This window comes from Parasteatoda tepidariorum, chromosome 10, assembly GCF_043381705.1.
Source record: "Parasteatoda tepidariorum isolate YZ-2023 chromosome 10, CAS_Ptep_4.0, whole genome shotgun sequence".
NCBI lineage: Eukaryota > Metazoa > Arthropoda > Arachnida > Araneae > Theridiidae > Parasteatoda > Parasteatoda tepidariorum.
In genome coordinates this window covers 20,972,859-20,982,606 of record NC_092213.1, presented here as the reverse complement: position 1 = coordinate 20,982,606, position 9,748 = coordinate 20,972,859, and positions in this window count along the sequence as shown.

Below are 9,748 nucleotides of genomic sequence, written 5' to 3'. Positions count from 1 at the left end.
CATTCTGTCCTTGTTAATAATCTTTAATTATTATTATTTATTAATTATTTAATTGTAAATTTATATTAATTTTAATTTATTTTTATCAACAATAATCAGAAAAAAATGTTATTTTATAATGTTAATGATTATAAAAACAAAACTGTGATCAAAATGTGATAATCGATCAAATACTCAATTTGTGTTATTTTATGAATAAAAAAATGGAATATATAATAAAGTTATGAATTTCGTATGAGTTATGTTTTACTTCATAAATATCCTATATAGTAACTAAAATTACAATTTAATAGTAAAATTTGATTATTTACAATGTTAGCATTCATTTCAGTAGAATGGGTAGACTCGCCTCATACGAGAGATTTGTCAGCAGTTCTATAAAAATGTACAGTAACAGCGTAACTGTAATTTTTTTTAAAATCGATTTCACAGCTTTAAAGAGCGATAAATAGCAATTCCGAAACACCTATTAAAAGCCTTTTTTCTTTAATATTTACAAAAGTTTGACCACTTGAAAGTTGGCAAACCGAAAAAATGGGTAGACTTTTCCCGGTTTACGGTAACTATAATTTATTATAAAACATAAAACTGCTTTTTACCCAAATATTTATTTAAAAAAAAAGAAACGTTGTAACAAATCAAAAATGTTTGTTCTAAAAATGTCTAAGGTGCAAAGTTTGTATAGATAAAGGGCGCTTATACAGGCAACCCTATGTTCTCAGAAAAAAAATTCAAAGTTTAGCTTTAGCACCCATACCTTGAACCATAACATGGTGCAAATTTGCTGCAACCTTAAAAAAAATGTTCAATTGCCGTCTCGGTTTAAACATATCATTTATTTAAGTTTAAGAAGTACGCACAGTATTACAGAAGTATAAGTACGCGTGATGCCATTATAGACATTACACATTTCCTAGCTTTTAAAATTTCTTTAATTTCATAAATTTAATGATTTTTTAATCATTCTTGATCCAATTTTAATTAGAATAATTTTTTTTAAAATTTTTATTTCATTTTATAAAAAGCAAACATAAATATTTTAATCTGTTCATAAATTTAATGCAACGAATTACTTTTAATTCAAGACAAATGTATAATTAATTCTAAATTGAATATCAAGATCAATTTTTAACTTTTTATTCCTTAAGCTACTTTATTTTTGTTTACCACCGAAATGTTTCAGCTACAAGGTTATATTAATTCTCACTGTCTCTTTGTTATAGTCAAATTATTTATTATTTGATATTTATCGCGCCGGGTTGACTTTATTTTTGGCTGTTTCATCTTTTGATAAATCGCCAACTATGGAGCTATTCCCCTGCTTCTAACTGTCCGTTGAGAACAATTCAGACTATTTCAATTTAAAATTCTGGGCAATAGGACTGGGTCGTTTTGGATGCCCGAGGGTCCCTGAAACCAATTCTTAATTAATTATAAACATATTATTTAAAAAAAAAATGGATGTGTTCCTCTCTATAAGGAAATTTTATTTTTTTTCTACTTATCATTATTAATTTTTTTTTATCTTCTACATCTGGCAACATATAAGTATCTTCTGAAATTATTTCTTAAAAAAATGGCAACAATTCCTTTTCTTAAATATTTTTGTTCTTATTTTCCGGATTAAATTTTTCCGCAAGAAGCGCAAATGTATCACAATTCATTACTACTATAGCCAAAGCCTTCTAAAAAAACTTAATATTTCCATCATAAAACTGGAATTCCACTATAGTACGGAATATGGTTCACAATAATAAGGAAATAGCTAATTTGAACCTTATCATTGGTCAATGCGATCTCACATTTCTAACAGTGTTTGATGTAGTACCAGTTTAAAAAAGAGGCGAAAGACTTCACTGTTTTAATCGCACGAAGTGATTTGGTGGGTAGGTACTTTACTTACTTACGTCACGATCTAGAGCTGCAAAATGGGCTATTGGCGACGGTCTGGGAAATATCCCTGAGGGTGATCAGAAGACATGCCATCGCAATTTTGATACTCTGGTGTCTTCCTGCTTCGGTAAGCCTACTACCTGAGTGCGAAGTCAATACTTTACGGTAGAACAGTTTAACGAGAACGGATACCGCTCACCCTCGGTCCCTACGCTGGCTGAATAAAGTGGTCACCCACCCGCTTCCTGACCGCAGCCAGTAATGCTTGACTTCGATGGTCTACTGGGAACTGTGTCCTTACGATCAATCCTCAGCGGGATCGAAATGAATTGGAGAACGTTGAAAGTACCTATGATGAAACTTTCGGCTGTTGGTTATCACCATATAACTTGCTCTTGTTGCTATTACTAGTGAATAAAAACAAGATTAATAATTAACAATACTAATAATGAATAACAACACGATTAATAATGAATAACAGCACGATAATTAATGAATAACAACAAGATTAATAATGAATAAGAGCAGCAATAATAATATATAAATATATTTGAAGAAAAATAATCCTTATAAATCGGAGTTTAGAAGTTTTAAAACTAAACGGACGAAATGTAAGCTGCATTTAAAAGTTTGGGCTAATAAGATCCCAAAAGGAGAAAACGCTGCCAGTACCAGAAGTCTGAGTTTTATTTCCGTTGAATAATATCCTCTTTTGCATTAACAGGATTTTTAATTTTTAGTTCTTAATCTATTTTCGAACCTTGTAAATTTGTGTTAAAAATCTAAAAATAAAATAGCTNATAATTACTAGAATGCATCATAAAATTGAATATGAGTTCTCAAAAAATAATTAAAACTTATTAAGAAATAAATGTAATTTATTTAGCTTCTATTAAAGCAAAATCATAGAAATAATTTATAATATAATAAGTAACGACGTGTTTGGTCTTAAGCTTTTGTTTTTATTACTTTAAATTAGATAGACAAGATTTTTACTTTTCAGTTTAGTAAAAATGTAACAAGATTATCAGAGAGGACAAATAAATTAAATATAAATCGTATAATGGAATAACAACAAATATGTATCAAATAGCTCTGTAATCAAAATAGAATGACATAAAAATACAATTAAAGTATTGAATAATTGATACAGAGGAAAAACATTGCAACTCATATTAGTATATATGAGTTGTAATGTTTTTGATGATGATTACTCTATATTTATGGCAAGTAAGTGAAAGATTTTCGTATATTCTTTGCTAAAAAGAATTTCTTCATCTGATTTTTCTACCCAATCAGAATGCGTCGGCAATAATGGAAATGATTTCAAACCATTATGAATAAGTAAAATTCATTGTTTCTCCTTTTATTTTCTTCAAATGCACTCGGCAGCGAAGGAAATATTAACAAGCTTCCTTTAACGGATTCTATCAGAGGCTATGGTCTGTCAACGATTGACATTTAATGATATTTAATGTAAGACACAGTATATCCATATTCTCAAATACATCGCAATTAAATTAAGTGTCCCTCCTTTATAGAGTATGCACCTACTCCATGTACCAACAGGCAAGTCAGGAGTGTTTTATTTTTAAAAATAATAAATCAAAGATTATATTTTCACGGAAAAAATTGAATGCTCAAATCCCGCGAAACTTTCTCCGTTTTTGATTAAACCGTTTCCTGGTATATGCTCCGTGCAAAAATTTCGTTAAAGTGAGGAAATAACTACTGTTACTTCTTTGAACAAACAAATTTCGTCAAATTTAAAGAAATATTTTGTCATTTTATTTACCAAAAATAAAACCTCGTAGCACCCTAATGTAACTAACTTTTCTAATAATAACTTTATAACGGATACCATATAAAATTACCAATGTTGCCTAAGCAACACAAAAGAGACATACAAAACAGAGCGCGATAAATTGCATATATGTCTTAAGCGGAATTCGAAACCGAGATCTTCCTGGCTGGAGGCCCACCCCAAGACCACTCGTTCAACTTCGTCGTATTTGACTCGTTTCGTCACTTTATTTTTGATCGTCTAGTCGCGCCATTCTAGTTAACAATCTCCCGCAATGTACTGCGATGAGGTTCAAAATGGATGAATCAGTTTTGTCATATATTTAAGAGTTTGTGTTTTGTCACAAATCACATGATTTCAAAATGAAATTATTCTCAAAATCAACAAAATATAGCTCAAGAGTTGCTGAATCATCATCTTTATTTATCAGGGTTGCTGAGCGAGATAAATTGCATCCATGCCCTCAGTGGAATTCGAACCTAAGATCTTTCCGGCTCGAGTCCAACCACTTGTTCTCCTCGAAGCCAGTACGGTTGACTAGTTTCGTCACTTTATTCGTGATCGTCTAGTATTCATTCTAGTTAACAATCTCCCGCAAAAAAAGATTAGCTTCTGAGTTGATGAAAAACTTTCCACATATATTTGAGAGTTTGCGTTTTGTCACAAATCACATGATTTCAAAATGAAATTATTCTCAAAATTGACAAAATATAGCTCAAGGGTTGCTGAATCCTCATATTTATTTTTTAGGGTTGCTGAGCGAGATAAATTGCATACATGTCCTCAGTGGAATTCGAACTTAAGATCCTTCCGGCTCGAGGCCAACCACTTGTATTCCTCGAAGCCACCACCATTCAGTACTGTTGACTAGTTTCATCACTTAGTTTGTGTCTAGTATTCATTCTAGTTAACAATCTTCCGCAAAAACAATTTGGTTCTGAGTTGATGAAACACTTCCATCATATATTTGAGAGTTTGCGTTGTGTCACAAATCACAGGATTTAAAGACGAAATAATTCTCAAAATTAACAAAATGTAGCTGAAAGGTTGCTGAATCTTCAAAAGTGAGAGATTACAGCACAGAAATAGGTAAATTTCTGTGCTTTATTTCCGCTACTTTTTATTTTAGTTTAACTTGCTCGAGAGTTCAAAATTTTATGCATTTCTAGGAAAAACTGAAAAGCAATGTCTGTATTAAAATTAAATAGCCGTTGTTTATTATATTAACGCTTGGGCATTAAATTTTATAAATTTTCCAATCAAATGTAGAATTGAATTTAAAATATTGACACTCTATATAAAAAAATAATAGCTATTTTTTTGATAAAAAAATAATAGTTACTTTCAGCTATTCTTTTATGACAGGTACATATTTTTGATTTCCCTTTTTGCAAACTATAAGTTTAAAGTTATCAGTTACTGACATAATACAAAATCAATTAATAAGTGAAGAAATTCCCTGATTACGGATGTTCAATTTCCTGAATATCTCTGTATCTCTCAGAATTTTAGCTTTAAAATCTTCATTTCTTCTATGAATTCTCTCTTTTTCTTCCTTCACAAAACTCTCTTGTTTTAATTTTCGAAATTAAAAGCTTTTTAGAGAAAAGTTCAATGATTGATAAAGAATTCATTTTTGGATAAAGAGTTCATTAACTAATTAAAACGTCAAAGATGTAAACAGAAATAGAATAATTCCCTGAAAACAAATTGATATCGAGGATCATTAAATAAAATAAATTGACCCTTATAAAGCAACTATAATTTATTATAAAACATAAAACTATTTTTTACCCAAATATTTATTAAAAAAGAAACGTTTTAACAAACCAAAAATATTTGTTCTAAAAGTGGCTAAGGTGCGAGGCAACCCTATGTTCTCAGAAAAAATTCAAAGTTCAATCTTAGCACCCATACCTTGAACCATTACAGGGTGTAAATTTGCTGCAGCCTTTGAAAAAATGTTCAATTGTCGTCTCAGTTGAAACATATAATCTAATTAAGTTTAAGAAGTGCGCACAGTATTAGAAAAGTATAAGTACGCGTGATGCCATTATAGGCATTACACATTTTCTAGCTTTTAAAATTTCCTTAATTACTTAAATTTAATTTTTTTTTAATCATTCTTGATCCAATTTCAATTAAAATAAATTTTTTTAAATTTTTATTTCATTTTATGAAAAGCAAATATAAATATTTTAATCTGTTCATAAATTCAAAGCAGCGAATAACTTTTTAATTCAAGACAAATGTATAACTCATTAATTTACTGTCGAGACTAAATCGAACATCAAGATCAATTTTTAACTTTTTATTCCTTAAACTACTTTATTTTTATTTATTTTTACCGCAAGAAATGTTTCAGCTACAAAGTTATATTAATTCTCACGGTCTCGTTGGTATAGTCAAATGATTTAATCTTTAATATTAATAGCGCCGGGTTGGCTTTATTTTTGGCTGCTTTATCTTTTGATAAATCTCCAACTATGGAGCTGTTCCCCTGCTTCTAACTGTCCGTTGAGAACAATTCAATCTGTTTCAATTTAAAATTCTGGGCTTTAGGACTGGGTCGTTTTGGATACCCGAGGGTCCCTCAAACCAATCGTTAATTAATTACAAACATTTTATTTTTTTTAAAAAAAAATGGATGTGTTCCTCTCTATAAGGAAATATTATTTTGTTTCTACTTTTTATTATTAATTTTTTGTTATCTTCTGCCTGTGGCAACATACATGTATCTTCTAAAATTATTTCTTAAAAAATGGCTACAATTCCTTTTTTAAATATTTTTGCTCTTATTTTCAGGAATAAATTTTTCCGCAAGAAGCGCAAATATATCAGAATTTATTACAACTATGGCCAAAGCCTTCTGAAAAACTTAATATTTCCATCATAAAACTGGAACAACTCCACTATAGTAAGGAATATGGTTCACAATATTAAGGAAATAGCTAATTTGAACCTTATCATTGGTCAATGAGATCTCAAATTTCTAATAGTGTTTGAAATGGTACCAGTTTAAAAAAGAGGCGAAGGATTTCACTGTTTGGTAGTGAATTGGTAGGTAGGTACTTTACTTACTTAAGCCGCGATCCTGAGCAGCACAATGGGCTATTGGCGACGGTCTGGGAAGCATCCCTGAGGGTGATCAGAAGACATGCCATCGCGATTTTGATACTATGGTCTCTCCCTGCTTTGGTAACCCTACTACCTACGTGCGAAGTCAGCACTTTACGGTCGAACAGTTTAACGAGGACAGATACCGCTCACCCTTTTTCCCTATGCAGGCTGAATAAAGTGGTCACCCACCCACTTCCTGACCACAGCCAGTAATGCTTGACTTCGATGGTCTACTGGGAACTATGTCCTTACGATCAATCCTCAACGGAATCGGAAAACGTTGAAAATACCTCTGATGAAACTTTCGGCTGTTGGTTATCACTATATAACTTGCTCTTGTTGCTATTACTAGTGAATAAAAACAAGAATAATAATTAACAATACTAATAATGAATAACAACACGATTAATAATGAATAACAGCACAATAATTAATGAATAACAACAAGATTAATAATGAATAAGAGCAGCAATAATAATATATAAATATATTTGAAGAAAAATAATCCTTATAAATCGGAGTTTAGAAGTTTTAAAACTAAACGGACGAAATGTAAGCTGCATTTAAAAGTTTGGGCTAATAAGATCCCAAAAGGAGAAAACGCTGCCAGTACCAGAAGTCTGAGTTTTATTTCCGTTGAATAATATCCTCTTTTGCATTAACAGGATTTTTAATTTTTAGTTCTTAATCTATTTTCGAACCTTGTAAATTTGTGTTAAAAATCTAAAAATAAAATAGCTAAAGAACAAAAGTGTTGAAAAGTTTTACTCAATGTCAATGATTTAGTATGCTTTTTATTTTAGCACTGAAATTTCGCAAGTGCAAGATATTTATATACTTTGCTCATTTGGAAACATACATTTTCAAAATTTCCGTACAAACAAAAAATGTTTTGCTTTAAAAATTTTCCATTTCTTCGCACGACATCTTAAATACATTTTCTAAACTAATTTCTTTTCCACTATAATAAAACAAATAAAAGAAGTAATTAGTTAGCTTGATAATTAACCTTAGATGTATAATTTATTTTCTGAACTAATGTTTGTTATTAAATATGCAATTACGTACAAAGCGTAAAATACATAATCTTGGAAAATATCAATATTAACATAATATTTTTTTGTAGTATTTTTTAATCTTCACAATTAAAATGTAAAAATAACTGCTACAAATGCATTTTTAAATAAAAATATTTTAAATTCCAGGAATAGTTTGTGAAATACTTTGAAGATAATGCTTAAACTTACCTTCTGCTATCAGCCTTATTTTGGAAGATAAAATATTTATTGAACTCCATATGTTCCATATTCGTTAAAGCTAGCAATCTAACAAAAAATGTTCATTTCTTCGTCTTTTAAAAAGTAATTTCCTTTTAAGGATTAAAATAAGAAATACTTTAACTTTCACGAAGCTTAAGGTAATAATGAGTTGAGTTTTTTTTATAACGATCGTGAAACATTTAATCTTTCCAGCTGAAATATATCGCAAATTTCATCTGCATTACTAATGATGGTACAACTTTTTCCTTTTACTTTTTCTGTCTCGATTGAGGAAAAAAAATGTCAAAAAATAAAAATTTTAAACTTTTTCGTGGCTGTTGCTTTTGGGTAAGAAGTTGCTTGCAATTTAAATTTGTAAACATAAATGCATAAATGGAAGTTAAAAATTTAAACATAAACAACTATGATTACGCTATTTGAAGAAACAATTTTACTTAATGTTTATATAATTATTATAATTTGAATCATTGTATCATTGAATCATTATATCATATAATTAATATCATTTGAATTAATATCATTCCATCGTTTTTATTGACAATTTTAAATTACATATGATGCTGTACTGTTAAAATATAACTTTCATTTGTAGCGATTAAGTTATTCCTGTATTTTTGAGAGTTATTTCACTACAAAATCTAACGAATTTTTGACGAAACGCGAACTCTTAGATATTTGACGAAACTATCTTCTCCCTTATGTACATATTATTTGAGCGCAATCTTTCCGATATTCTGAAAGTGAGCCGAGATGGGTCAGAGGATAGAGTATTCACCTTCCAACGAGGTGAACCGGGTTCGAATCCCAGAGATGGCTGGTAGATAGGAATTTCGCATCTGGCTTCCACCGATCACAGTACTGACGTAAAATTACCTCATTGTTAGACGGATCATGGGTTAGAGTCCCCTTGCCGTCAATCGAACTGTGGGAGGTTTTCTTGGTTTCCCTTTCCATGTAGCGTCATGCTGGTTTGTTCCATCAAAAAATTCTCCGCGATGGAAAAACTTCTCCCAATACTTCATTCAGGAGTTTCCTTGTCTTCTGGACTTTGTTCGAAATACAAGGTTACGGAGTTGAACATTAGCATTCGTAAAGCCAAAAAAGTGGGTCGGCTGTTCAACGACGGTTATAAAACAAAATGAAATATTCTGAAAACCTGATTTTTAAGATGCTTGTACTATATGATGGAATGGGACAGTTGCTGATGTAATGAGGTAGTTCGTCAAGTAGATTTGCTACAAGTAGATCGGGTACCAAACTTGTTAATGAATGAGGGCTCCTTACTTCTATGCTTTTTTTTACTTAAGTTGTGTCTCCTAATCGATTGAGCTAACCTATGTGTAACATTGAGCGTAATACTTTTGTTGAAATTCGTACCCTGAAACGAATGGCGAACTTAATTATTTTTATATTTGACAAAATTGTAGCTCGTAGAATTTTTCAATAATTCTCACTCTCAAAAGCAAAACACTTACTTTTGACTAATCATCAGTCATCAGGCTATATTTTGTTAATTTTGAGAATTATTTTGTAATGAAATCATGTAATTTTTGATGAAACAGGAACTCTCAAATATATAATGAACATGTTTCCTGAACTTGATATCTCATCGCAGTTCATTGGGGGAGATTGTTAACAAGACTCACGAAAC